At 38.8% G+C, this 14,893-nt stretch overlaps 1 long non-coding RNA gene across 9 annotated transcripts in view; it reads right to left on the bottom strand.

The window, feature by feature from the left end:
* Positions 1–14,893, bottom strand: part of LOC129482497 (uncharacterized) — a 151,558-nt gene that overhangs the window by 19,195 nt on the left and 117,470 nt on the right. For 4 of the 9 annotated variants that reach the window (XR_008657723.2, XR_010121067.1, XR_008657724.2 and 1 more), the window contains 4 exons: positions 10,780–10,928; positions 10,042–10,158; positions 2,756–2,916; positions 1,813–1,972 (listed from right to left, as the gene is read on the bottom strand). This is a non-coding gene — a long non-coding RNA (uncharacterized lncRNA). Of the gene's footprint in view, positions 1–1,812; positions 1,973–2,755; positions 2,917–10,041; positions 10,164–10,469; positions 10,585–10,779; positions 10,929–14,893 lie in introns of all 9 variants that reach the window. The other 5 variants (XR_010121065.1, XR_008657722.1, XR_010121064.1 and 2 more) reach the window with 3 other exon arrangements.

The raw sequence follows: 14,893 nt of genomic DNA, 5'->3' as shown, positions 1-14,893 counted from the left end.
TTCTATTTACATTCTACTTAGTTATTAGAAATATTAGACTTATTAGTGAAGTGCTGTAATTGTTTTATAAACTATGGTTCAAGAAATCTATTGATGAGGAAGATATAAATTGTAGAGACACTTGAAATTTTTCCTGAAGTGTTAGTTTTCTAAAGACTAAGGAAAATCTATATTAAAAAAATTGTGTCCTAAAGTTAGAAATATAAGCTATGATCCCTGCAAGCTATATTACAAATTCAATTCTTTAATCTATAACATTCTTGATCTCTGTTTTTCTTCGTTCTCATTCACCCTTTTAATCACACAAATGGTGATAATACATAGTCACTATAGAAGCAGATGCATTGTGATCTTCATAAAATGCTTTGTTCTGCCCCCTTGCTACTCTGGCAAACTCTACTTTTGGACACTCGGATATTGAAATTAGTTTTCCTATTTCCTTGGGAAAATATTGAGTGAAGAAGAAACTCATACATTTCATAATTTAGGACTTCGAAATTTCACCTATTGTTTTAGACTCCAGGAAGGTTGAATTACATGGACATGAAGTACTGATGTTAAATATATGAGCCATTCATCCACTGAACTACAACTCCTAATCAGGCTAGAGTGTGGAGACAGCATGTTGGAGCGTTTGTCTTATATTGTGGCCTAACACTTGGGTTTGTTTGCAATGACATCTTTTTTTAGAATGGTGGTGGCCTTTGTGAATTTAGTGGCTTAGTATATTGTGGGAAATCATGCCTTCCATGCTATTAAAGCACTTGTTTGGGCACTCAGTGCTCAGCACTCTGTCCTTTGTGTTCATGACAAACAATATGGCAGTAGAGTTTTGTGTATAGTGCCTGTTTTCCTTTAAACTTGAGAACTCAGAGCTCAATTATTGTGACCACCATGCGGTAGTCCTCGTAACTCATGTCCAGGTCTCACTGTGGCTCGTGTCTGTTGCCCTGGCCATTTTTGGGTCCATTTATTGGTGGGCAGAATATTCACAGTATGCATCATAATAGATCAAAAAGTATGCATTAAAATAAAGATAAACAGAAGATCTGTCATTTAAGTATTGTACTATAGTATCTTCGGTTAAAATTTAAAAAAATGGAATAAACCTCCTTTAAGCTGTCAAATTTAAAAGAGGATTTGTGTCTTAAAGAGTAAAGTACATGGAACTTGGAAGACTTGGAAGGTTTCTTAAAGTATAGATGCTCAAATAACAGCACCTAAATCACTTCTATGCTGATATCAGAAGTGAAAAATGTGGTCCAGGTCAGCCATATCTCTGGCTCTAGGTCTCCAGGCTGCAAGATGTCATCTTCTCATATAAGCTATCAATGTGCTATAGAGAATATGCCCCATGTTTATGGACCATCATAAAGGCAATAGTCTTGGCTTTGTCTATGTGTGAGTGCAGCGTGCAGACTCACAGCTTGGTAGGCTTTGTAGGCATGGTTCTTTGGCACAACCCTGGTGCTAACAACACAGAGTGCTGTGAACTATGAACTGGGACCTATGTGGGGGATAGCTGGACAGTTCTTCCTGCTGTGAGATTCTTTGTTTAGCCAGAATATGTGCAGAGTCACCATTTAGCCTGTGTCCATCTCTTACATCACTGCATGGTGGGGGGAGATCTGTTACATACTGCTTTTTCTTGTATCTACTGAGCTTTCTCCAGCCATACACAGCATATACTGAATCACTCACATGACTTCACCTGCCAAAAACCAGTTGTCTACAGATCATATCAAGGTCTTAGTAAGCAAGCATTATCATAAACCACCATATTTAGAAGCATTGTTTGTGTTCTCTACTCACCTGCTGCCATGATGACATTTATTCTGTGGTCTTTGGCCTTGGAAATGGACAATATAATTCCAAGATGTGAAAAGCAACAGAATACATGGTCCCAAATAATTCATGACGAGAGAAATAGAAATTATCACAGTGATCTGATAATCAGTTGAAGAACAAATCCCTGTACCAAGGGAAATAAAACACTCTCCTGGTTGTAGAAATACAATTTGTGTTCCTTGTCACTGACATTTTGCGGTATTGGCTTCTAATGTCCAGCAGTCATTTTTTCCAGAAAGGCTTTAGTGGAATTATGTGAATAAACTGCCAGACAATGTCTGAAAATGGGGCGTACTGAGTTATATGAGGAACAGGCACCTCTCTCTGACGAAGTGGCTACTGACACTTAAAATGTTCCTGGATAATAAGTAGCATGATTTCAAAGACAAAAATGGATGAGAGTCCCCAGAGCTAACTGTGTTTAACTGAAGCAGGTGCACCCGGGTTCGGAATGCTGGCTAGATTAGGAAAGCTGCGCTGCTGTTCTTTCCCTACTTGCCCACCCCATCTCCTTAAACCAAGCTAATGTGCTTGTGTCTTTTTGTTGGTTTTTGTTTTGCACCAAAATATTATTCTAAAATTATTTTGAAATCATATTTGACTTACAGAAGGAGGTATATATAGTGCAGAAAGTTTCATATACCTTTCAGCTTAAAGGAATTTTAACACGTTATATAACCATAGACTATTAATGAAAACTGAGAAATTGACAGTGTTATAAAACTGTCAATGGAACTACACACTTTCTTCATAGTTGTCTTCAGGTTTCCAATAATGTCACTTTTCTATTCCAGTATCTAATCTAGGATACCACATTACATTAAATGCCAGGTGTATTACTTAGTTATTGTTGTATAACAAATTCCCACACAGCTTAGTGGCTGAAAAGCACATACACATTACTCACAGTTTCTCTTGGTCAGGAATCTAGATGTAGAAGATGGCCAAGGCTGAAGTCTCCCCTGAAGGCTCGGCTACGGAAGGATCCTCCCCAGGCTCACATGATTGTTGTTAGGATTTAATTCCGGTTCCATGTTAGGATGACTTCACTAGGAAATTATTTCATATCTTTAAAGAATTAATACAAATTCATTATGAATTCTCTAAAAACATTAAACAACAGCAATGACAGCGGTGAAGAGATCACTCCCAATGCACACTATGAGGTACTTTATCCTCATACCACAATTAGACCAAAACATTTCAAGAAAGGAAAATTAAGAACAATATGCCTTATGAATAAAGAGGCAAAAATCCTTAAGGAAATAATAGCAAAACAAATCAGCATCATGCAAAAAGTATTATACACTAAGGGTATTTCCTCAGGAATGCAAATTTTGTTCAACATACAATTCATGCACTGTATTAATGGAATAAAGCACAGAACCTACACAATCACCTCAAAGACACAGAATAAACACTTGACAAATCAAAAACACATTCATGATAAAGATATGCAGCAAATTAGGACTGTAAAGAAACTGTCTTCACTTTAAAGCATCCAAAAAAATAAAAACCCTCAGATGATATGAAAGTTTTCTGAAAGGCTCAGTACTTTCTCCAAGATTAGAAATAAGGAATTTCATTCTGGCCACATTTTTTCCCCACATTATGCTAGAGGATGTAGCAAGGACAATTAGTCTAGAAAAATGAATATAAGACATCTAGTATAAAAGAAAGTAAAACTCTGTTGGCAGTTGACGTGATTTCTGTACAGAACATCAAAATGACTCTAATAAAATAGAATGCAAATTAAAATATAAGTTCAATACAGTTCCAGTACACAAGGTCAGTATATAGATACATGTACTTCTATATAGTAGAAATTAACAAACTAAACAAAAAACTCAGAAACCCATGCTATTTAAAATAGCATCAAAAAGGGAAAATACATAAGAATAAATTCAACAAAATATGCGTACAACATATATATTGAAAACTGTAAAATACGTTAAATGTAATTAATAAAATTCTATAAAAATTGACAAATATTGAATGATCATTGATTAAAAGGCTTGATATTATGAAGTTGACAATACTTTTTATATGGCTCTATAGATTTAATGCAATTTCCATGAAAACCCAGGTGACCTTTTTTCACTAACTTGTCAAACAGATTTTAATTTGTATATATAATGCAATAGAGAAGAGTTAAAATAATTTTGAAAAAACCAGAATTTGTAAAATAGACTCATACTTCCTTATTTTAAAACTAAGACAAAGCCATACTAATTAATATGTGTGGTGTAGACATTCAGATAAATACAATAAAATTGAATATCAAAAATTAACCTTTACATTTACGGTCAAATAATTTTACAAGGGCTCCAAGTAAATTCAATATGGAAAAGTATTTTTTTCATCAATGGATTCTGGGACAAGTCGACATCATCAACATCAATAGGCAAGTTAAACTCCTCCCTCACAGCATATGCATAAATAGTTCAAATTAGTCACTGATATGGTTTGGACTTGCGTCCCTGCCCAATCTCATGCCACATTGTAATCCCCAATGTTACAGGAGGGGCCTGGTGGGAGGTGATTGGATAATGGGGGGAGATTTCCCCTTGCTGTTCTCATGACAGTAAGTGAATTTTCATGAGATACCATTATTTAAGTGTGTAGGACCTCACCCTTCTTTCTCTTCTTCCTTCTCAGGCCATAAAAGATGTGTCTGCTTTCCCTTCTCCTTCGGCCATGATTGTAAGTTTCCCGAGGCCTCCCCAGCCATGTTTCCTCTACAGCCTGCAGAACTATGAGTCAATTAAACCTCTTTGCTTTATAAATTACCCAGTTTCAGGTAGTTCTTTATAGCAGTGCAAGAACAGGCTAATACAGAAAATTGCTACTGGGAGTGGGGCATTGCTATAAAGATACTTGAAAACGTGGAAGTGACTTTGAAACCAGGTAACGAGCAGAGGTTGGAACAGTCTGGAGGGGTCAGAAAAAGATAGGAATATGAGGAGAAGTTTGGAACTTTCCAGAGACTGGTTAAATTGTTGTGACCACAATGCTGATAGTGACATGGGCTATGAAGTCCAGGCTGAGGTGGTCTCAGATGGAGATGAGGAACTTATTGGGAAATAGAGTAAGGGTCACTCTTGTTATGTTAGCACAGAGATGGGTGTCATTGTGCCCCTGCTCTAGCGACCTGTGGAACTTTGAATTTGAGACTGATGATTTAGGGTATCTTGTGGAAGAAATTGCTAAGCAGCAAAGTGTTCAAGATGTGGCCTGGCTGCTTCTAATAGTGTATTGTCATAGTGTGAGCAAAGTGATGCTATGAAACTAAAACTTATATTTAGAAAACAGGCAGAGCATAAAAGTTTAGAAAATTTGCAGTCCAGCCATTTTGTAAAAAAGAAAAACCAGACCAGGTGCTGTGGCTCGTGCCTGTAATCCCAGAACTTTGGGAAGCTCAGGTGGGCGGATCACAAGGTCAGGAGTTCAAGACCAGCCTGGCGAATATGGTGAAACCTCTTCTATACTTAAAATACAAAAATTAGATGGGCGTGGTGGCACATGCCTGTAGTCTCAGCTACTCAGGAGGCTGAGTCAGAAGAATTACTTGAACCTGGGAGGTGGAGGTTGCAGTGAGCTGAGATGACACCACTGCACTCCAGCCTGGGCAACAGAGTGAGACTCCATCACAAAATAAAAGTGAAAAACAAAAAAAGAAGAATCCATTTTCTGGGGAGGAATTCAAGCCAGCTGCAGAAATTCGCATAAGAGGAGCCAAATTAGCCGGGTACAGTGGTTCACACCTGTAATCCCTGCACTTTGGGAGGCTGAGATGGGTGGATCACTAGGTCAGGAGATAGAGACCATCCTGGCTAACATGGTGAAACTCCACTTCTCCTAAAAAATACAAAAAATTAGACGGGCCTGGTGGCAGGTGCCTGTAGTCCAAACTGCTTGGGAGGCTGAGGCAGGAGAATTGTGTGAACCTGGGAGGCTGGAGCTTGCAGTGAGCTGAAATCACGCCACTGCACTCCAGCCTGGGCAACAGAGCGAGACTGTCTCAAAAAAAAAAAAAAAAAAAAAAAAAAAACATGAACTGAATTTTAATAGCCAAGACAATAAGGAAAAAGCCTCATAGCCACTTCAGAAACCTTCCCATCAGCCCCTCCCATCATAGGCACAAAATCCTAGGAGAAAATAATGGTTTCAAGGACCAAGCCCAAGGCCTCAGTGCCCTGTGCAACCTTGGGCCACTGCTCCCTGTGCCCCAGCTGCTCCAACTCCAGCTATGACTAAAAGGTCCCCAGATACGTATCAGGTCACTGCTCCAGGAGGTGCAAGCCATAATCCTTGGCAGTTTCCACGTGGTGTTAAGCCTCAAGGTACACAGAGGGAAAGAGTTGAGGCTCGGGAGCCTCTGCCTAGATTTCAGAGAATGTATGGAAATGCCTTGATGCCCAGGCAGAAGTCTGCTGCAGTGATGGAGCCCTTAGGGAAAACCTGTACTAGGACGGCGCAGAGAAGAAGTATAGAGTTGGAGCCCCCACAGAGAGTCTCCACTGGGGGCCTAGTGGAACTGTGAGAAGAGGGCCACTGTCCTCCAGACTCCAGAGTGGTATATCCACCAACAGCTTGCACTATGTGCCTGGAAAAGCCACAGGCACTCCATGCCAGCCCTTGAGAGCCGCCATGGTAGCTGAGCTCTGCCAAGCCAGAGAGACAGAGCTGCCCAAGGCCTTGAAAGCCCATCCCTTGCATCAGTGTGGCCTGGATGTGAGATACAGACTCAAAGGAGATCATTTTGGAGCTTTAAGATTTAATGGCTGCCCTGCTGGGTTTCAAACTTGCATAGGGCCTGTTGCCCCTCTTTTCTAGCTGATTTATAACTTTTGGAATGAGTGTATTTACCCAATGCCTGTACCCCCATTGTATATTGAAAGTAATGACTTTGCTTTTGATTTTACAGGCTCATGGGTAGAAGGGACTTGCCTTGTCTCTGATGAGACTTTGGACTGTGGACTTTTGAGTTAGTGCTGAAATGAGTTAAGAGTTGGGTGACTATTGAGAAGGAATGATTGTATTTTGCAATATGAGAAAAACATGACATTTAGGAGGGGCCAGGGGCAAATTGATATGGTTTAGATTTGTGTCCCCTCCCAATCTCATGGCAAATTGTAATCTCCAATGTTGGAGGAGGGGCCTGGTGGGAGGCGACCGACTCATGGGGGTAGATTCCCCCTTGCTGTTCTTATGATAGTGAGTTATCACAAAATGTGGTTGTTTAAAAGTGTGTGGCACTTCCTTCTTCTATCTATTCCTCCACTTCCAGCCATGTAAGATGTGCTTGCTTCCCCTTTTCCTTCCACCATGATTGTAAGTCTTCCCAGTCATGCCTCCTGTACAGCCTCTAGAACTGTGGATATATTAAACCACTGTTCTTTATTAATTACCCAGTCTCAGGTAGTTCTTTACAGCAGTGTGGGAACAGAATAATACAATCATACACCTAAATAGCCAAAACTAAAAACAAAAACAAATTGTTTAACAATGGTTAAACAATGGTTTCTAAGATATGACAACTAATGCACCAGAGGAAGGAGAAAATAGATATATTGAAACATCACTAACAAAATATATCATAATTTAAAGTACATAATAAAAGAATAAAAACAATTTTAAAATGGGAGAAAAGTCTTTGTATGTCAAATAGCCAATAAGAATTTATAATCAAGAATATATTACAACATCTTACAACTCAAAAATCCAAAGGCAAATGCTCCAATCAAAAATAGAAAATTTGAATAGTCATGTCTCCAAAGAAGCTATAGTAATGTTTAATAAACTTATGCAAAGATGCTCAATGCCTCTGTCATTAGGGAAATGCAAATCCCAACCATAAGATATCCTTTACTAATCCAAAAGGCATATTACTAAGTCCAAAAAGCAATTTGGAAAAAGCAAAATACTGTTTTTTTTTAAATATATGACACTCTAAAAAAGGCATAAGCATAGAGACAGTAAAGAGTTTATTGGTTACCAGGATCTCAGCCAAAAGGAAAGACAAATCTGTAAAGACAGAAAATTTCTTTTTGTATATTATTACGTATGCTACTGTAATGTGGATAAAAGATACAGTTTTTCAACTCCCACAAAACTTTATAACACAAAGAGTGAACCTAAAACTATGTAAATTAACAAAAAAGCTTATTTAGTAGATAGGAACAGCCCAGGAAGAAATGCAGAGAAAATACTTTATACAAATCTATGAAATAATCCACAGAAGGAAGGGGAAAAAGAAGCTGACCTAAGCAACTGACATAGTAAGTGCAGTTTCTGTCTAAAGGCTGAAGGATTTATACATAAGCAGTTGGTATACATAAACAGGTGGTAAGGGTGTTTCCCATGGGGTTGTATGTTTCTTATTCCAAAGCCACTATGCATGCATTTTCAGGTGGTTAAATATTACAGTGGTAGGCTACACACAGTTAAATGAGATGGGTAGACAGATTCACATGGTGCTGAGTAAGATCATGTGGGACTGAGGACGCTGTAGGAATTCATGTTTAATTCAATGTGGATACACATGGAGACTTGTAGAAATCTGTAAACATATGTGTATATTTACCCTTTCCTCTGTTAGCTAACAAGGCCTCCAATCAACACATTCCCCAGTAACAATGTGTGCAACCAGAGAGTGCCCAAATCTTCATTTTTAATTTCATTCTCCAACAAAAAAGGAGGGATCTGTGAGAAAAAGGTCAATAACAGACTTGAACAGGGACTAAATACAATTAGCCTGGAGTATCTAGTGGTGATCAAACAAGACAAAATGCTCAACAACAATGCAACCAATGAATCGGCCACATAACAATGTCAAATCTTAAACATGGTGGTATTTCAAAATGACAGGGGACTCAATTGAAAGACTTTCTGATGGCACTCAGCCTCATACTGAGGGTTTAACCAAGGTTTTCTCTGGTTTGAGCATTTTGGACTTAGACTATGGTACCCAACAAGCATCCCAGGATCTCCAGCTTTACACGGCATGTGGTGGAAATGCTCAGCCTCCATAACCATGTGCTTCAGTTCCCCGAAAAATCCCTATCTATCTATCTATCTATCTATCTATCTATCTATCTATCTATCTATCTATCTATCTATCTATCGCTAGCTCCTACGTATCTATCCTATTGGTTCTGTTGCTCTAGATAACCCTGACTAGTATGGATTTAGGTAGTAAGAACGGTTCTATAGGAAGAGAATTTTAAGGATGAGTGTCCTTAATCAAATTTGGGGTTTCTAGAATAGGCCTTCTAATCTGATTGGACCAAAATTCTAAGAACTGTACTTCTAACAGTAGAAAGAGCAATGACAGTCAATGACATGAACTGTTTTTAGAGATCCCCAAAATATCTGCATTTGATACTCTTAATTAAACACTGATAAGAGGCAAGGAACTTGTATACAGACATTTGTGTAAAACCATGGAACATAATGATGACGGGTTTCTTGCTTCTAATTCACCAGGAAATTTGATGAAAGACAATAATGAGCTTAGGGATTCAATTTTGCAGAACCAACTCCACATAAACAGCCTCAGAGTTTCTACCTGTGCTCTGAGCCAGAAAACTCTCTTGTAGCCACAGGGAAGTATTTGCTAAAGGTCAAACACAAGCCCTTATCATGCCACTGGCTGAATTACAAGAAACATTGAACTCCTCAGTCTGGCAGGGTGTCTACTGTTGAGTGGAAGTTGAGAAAGAATAGCATCCTGTAACTTGGGATGAGGATGGACGGGAAGACTGATGTGGCTGGGGACATTGATCTCCTAAATTCTAATGAGTTTTTATTGCCAGCAGAAGTGGTCTCTTTACAGCCACCCCCTTGGCAATGGCCTTCCCACACAAAGTGATGTAGGCCTTTCCATATGTCTCTGAGTAGCTTACATCTACAATGCCCAAGGAAACGGTAATGGTTTCCCCTGAAGCAGCTGTCAAACAATACACTGCTTATTATCTTCAAGACCCACCCCTGACAGCTGTGTTTCTTCTAGACTCATGGTGACACTAAAGTTATAACAGGCCCCTAAAGCTGGATAGTATTTGCCATGAGGAGGTGTGATATACGTTAAAAAAGCTACCTGAGTTTTCTAACTAATGCAAACAGAAATCTGAAGATCCTATGTGGAAATAAAGATTATGGGTGTGGATAGCTGGGTGTGGTGGCTTGTACCTGTAGTCCCGGCTACACGCGAGGCTGAAGTAGGATGAATGCTGGAACCCAGGTGTTTGAAGCTGCAGTGAGTGACGATTGTATCACTGCACTCCAGCCTGGCCAAGAGAACAAGACCTCATCTGTAAGAAACCAAAACAAGAAAAAAAAAGTGTTGATAACAGTAGAAGGAATATAAACTTCAATCAGTCCAAATTTAATGATACCGGGCCATTAAGCAGATATTCTGGTTGAAGGTTACAGCTTGGGTATTTAAGGATGGTATTAGTAGTTTTATGACTGGTTGGCTGAAATATAGTTTAACAGATGTATGACCATGAGCAAGTCGGTGATTCTCCCATCTTCCCTGTATTATGTTGGATGAAGGAATTCATAGGCCTGGGGAGATAGGAATGCTAGAACGCATTTGCCATTTAAAAGCAACTTACAGCAGGGCATGGTGGCTCATGCCAGTAATCCCAGCACTTTGGGAAGGTGAGACAGGTCCATCATTTGAGGTCAGGAGTTTAAGACCAGCCTTGCCAACATGGTGAAACCCCATCTCTACAAAAAACTACAAAAATTAGACAGACATGGTGGCACACACCTGTTGCCCCAGCTACTCAGGAGGCTGAGGCAGGAGGATGGTTTGAATCCAGGAGCCAGAGGTTGCAGTGAGCTGAGATCATGCCACTGCACTCCAGCCTGGGCAAAAAAAGTGAGACTCTGTCTCTAAATAAATAAATAAATAAATGCAACTTAATCCATATTGATAGACTCCAGAAAACATACTGTTTATCAGGACTTTGTTAGGTAGATTTGTGAGGGGAGGCTGGGCACAACTGAAGAGCTCCCTGATCTCTCTTCTCTGTAGACCAGACCTTAATATAGAAACCACAGTACACCAACTGGAAAATCAAAATGCAATGTGAATAACCGGGTTTCAGGGAATCTTGGGAGCAAGTAGCAACACTCAATCTTCAAAGGCAAGGTTGGCATAGTTATGTCAATGCACAGCAAAGGCAAAGCAACAATCAGGTTCATCTGATTCCTATAGATTTATGTTGCTGGCTAGTTTATAATAGTGTTTTTGGAACTGAAGTACACAGGTAGCCTACTAAATGCTTACTTGATTTGAAGAAGCAGAAAATCTTTAGATCAAATGAACAAGATTCTGCCTCAAATCCTAAAAACCAGAGACTCATAGAACCTCACTCAATTCTCACAATTGAGCCAGTATGGAAGAAATTTTGTATGCAATTAAGTTAGCCATAATTAAAAAGGAATTGTTAATAATAGTCTTTTTAAAGAATGGTATCCTATGCTAAATCGAGATGTTCTTAAGGTATCAATTTACTCTTAATAAAATTACAATAAAGTTTGATTTTCTATTCTATAATCTACTTCTTTTGAAAAGTTCTGGGATTCATATCTCAAATGTTCAATTGTTGTCTTGCTGCTATCAGCTTTTTCTCCCTTTGATGTGGCCTGGGATGATAACTCTATCCTTCAGCTTCTTGTCAGCTCCTGCAACTTTTCTCCTTAGTTCTAAATGTTGTTGTCACTGATGCTGAAATATTTCATCTTAGAGGTCTATAAAAGAAATGTTTTCCTCCAGGATAACCTGATTCTATACTTTTGGGTTTTTTTTTTTTTTTTTGGTTGTTGTTTTTGGTGTGTCTAAATTTTCACTGTAATCAGGAAACTTATGCAGCTACTAAGAGTCATGTATTCCCCAGTTCTACTTAAAACCTTGTACACACTCTTCCCATGCTTGATTAAATTCAAGCACTTTTTATCTTAAGTTGTACTTCCAGATTATCTAAATGGGCTTTCTTCTAAGGACAGGCAGTCACACTAAAAAGGTTTTCCTTTGACTTTTTGGTAACTGGCTTAAGAAACAAGATTTTACATTTTATCAAGATAGTTCCTATGCTGCCTTTATTGTTTAATTGCTTTTAAAAAACCTATGAAATTTGAGACAAGTAAGGATTTTATACCCGTGCAACTTTTTCTATTGCCTTTAAAGTGTTTCAATGATCACTTTGGTTAAATGAATAACTATTCTTTTCAAGGACCTGTGGTTTAGTTTTGATCAAATATTTTAAGCTTTCTCACATCTTTCACAGACATCTCCAAAATTGAATCCTAAATTAAGTCTCTAACTTATTGCTGCGGCTTATCAAAGCTAAAAAACATTAATCACTGTGAAGTGTATCACCACCTCCAACACCCTGAAAAAGTCCTTATCAGGTGCTATTAACTAATCTTTCTGGTGTTAAGGAACAAGGAATTGACTCCTGGATACATATAGCTCCTCTGAAGAAGACACAGACTCCTGCCAGCATCTAACATCGAACTCAACTTAACCAAAGCCTCATCTTTAGACTCAAGCAAAGGCAATAATCAAAGTATACTGCTTTCATGCAACACAGGGACAGGCCTGTATTATACTTTATTTAATAATTTTGCTTCTATCTGAAATAGAAATATATGAAATATAACTTATCCTGTGCCATAATACTAAATAATTGAAATGTTTATCTACCTATAGGCATCCTTTCCTGTCACTCATTTTTTTTTTTGAGACGGAGTCTTGCTCTGTTGCCCAGGCTGGAGTGCAGTGGCGTGATCTTGGCTCACTGCAATCTCTGCCTCCCGGGTTCAAGCAATTCCCCTGCCTCAGCCTCCCGAGTAGCTGGGACTACAGGCATGCACCAACATGCCCAGCTATTTTTTTGTATTTTAGTAGAGACGGGGTTTTACCATGTTGGCCAGGATGGTCTCGATCTCCTGACCTCGTGATCCGCCCATCTCAGTCCTGTCACTCTTAGAACAAGACAAGGCTTATGGCATTTTTGCTTAAAATGTTGTTAATGGTGAATATTTTGTTTTATTAATATATCCAGAATTTAAAACTGTTCAATTTCTCCAGACCCAGGGACTATCATGGAAGATACGAATGCATGAGATTGTAAGGGCCGGTTCTTGTGGAATAAAATTAATTCAGACCCCCCAAATAAAGGATGGGCATATGGATGCCTAAACAGCTAAATAAAATACTTATGTTTTGTATAGCTATAGTTCCTATAAGCCAAGATTACAACAGCTCAATACATAAAATTCAGAGACAATTCAGTTACATAACCTTACCTTTTGACTTTTAGTTTTTGGCTCTTACACTGCTTAAAAGGGTATTTAAGGATTAATGATGGCCTGCCCACATTCATTCCAGTCTGGCCTGCAGACTGGAATTGGATATAATTGGATATAAGACTTTTGATTCTAAGTCCCTTGGCCATAGTGGTCGCACCAAGGAACATGATGGACCCAGGTCAGGTAGCAAGCCGCTCTGGCATTGACATGAGAGAAAATAAAAGCGTGGCTACTGATACTGCCTCTGGCATGCCTTGACAAAAAAGGAGAATATAAACTATAAAATAAAGTCCTAAGCCCCCACCAACTTATTGGACACTCCCTACCCCCATGTTAGCCAAAGCAACCTGAAAAACTAATTCAGGCCATGACAACAAGAGGGGTGTTGAACATGCTTCACTATACCTTCCTCCCATTATGGGCATTTAGGCACAACTGATCAGCATTAATGTTATAATAAAAACTGTATAACAGACTCTTTATAACAATCAAATAGAAAATTATGAACAGGACTTAAGAACATGTCAGGTAAGAGTTAAGTCTCACATTCCTACACTTTAAAAAAAGCAGACTATGTTTACAACTGCCACAAGGTTTCTGTGTTTCTCTAGCAGCCAGGCAAGCACTAGCCTCAGGATACGCTGACTGACTGACCCCAGCCACTGTTCCCCCAGCCATAACTACAGATTGAAGTAGACAAGAGACCAATTTCAGTAATTTTCTCCTGATAAAAGATCACTCACCATAAACTAGTTTTGGCCGGTTTACAGTAAATGCACACTTGTGTGCCTTTGTCCTCCAAAGATCTTTTGAAATATAGGGCATAATTGTAATACATTTAAAAGTTAAGTCTCTGCCCCAAAATAAATGAGTCATATATTCCATGGATATTTGTTAATACACATGGGTCAGGACCACCTTCATGAATATTTACAACTCCTCCTGTAGCCTGTTAAGTATGTATAGTTAACCAACTTGTCCTCATATCTCCACAGGAGCTCTGGGTACAACTGATATTTGGGGCTTTGCACTATAATTAAGACTAAATGCTGTGTGTACTTCCTGGAAAACTCCAGAAACATATCCTCAGCCCTAAAAGACATGCACAAGCAAACTAATGCTATGTCTAATCTCATGATGTCTTTCAATCATATGGCTTTAGATATCTTCACTGCAGCCCAGGGTGGCACTTGTGCATTCATTAAGGCTGACCATTTTACACACACACACCAGATTATTCTCACAATATAACCCCAGCTATGCATGTAGATACCCATATTTCTGCTATAGATGCTCTCTCAGGACTCTATGACGTCATGATTTAGTCGGCTTCCTGGTGCATAAAATACTTTTATATATATTATTAATACTGTTAAATGCCCTCTTTCAGCTGCTATGAACTTTATTGCTGTTGTACACTCTGCATGGAGATGTAGGAAATCATTCTCAGAAATTCTTGGATCCTCACATCATACATGCACAGTAAGCTCCTGCTGAAAACTCAAGAATATTTCCAACTCCAGGTAAACAGATTCCATTCTAATGCTCTGTAACCATGCCCTCTTTCAGTAGGAAGCAGACCAAATGAATATGATGCTCCAATTGAATAAAAATAAAGTGGAATTTGACAGTGGGGTGTTGTAAACAAGTACTTCATTTTCCTTAAAAAATATTTACTTTTTCTTTTTCCTGTGTGCTCATGTCTTACTTAGCTCTT

This window comes from Symphalangus syndactylus, chromosome 5, assembly GCF_028878055.3.
Source record: "Symphalangus syndactylus isolate Jambi chromosome 5, NHGRI_mSymSyn1-v2.1_pri, whole genome shotgun sequence".
In the NCBI taxonomy this organism is placed as follows: Eukaryota; Metazoa; Chordata; class Mammalia; order Primates; family Hylobatidae; genus Symphalangus; species Symphalangus syndactylus.
The sequence above is the reverse complement of the archived record's forward strand: the minus strand, read 5'-3'. Positions and strand labels throughout refer to the sequence as shown.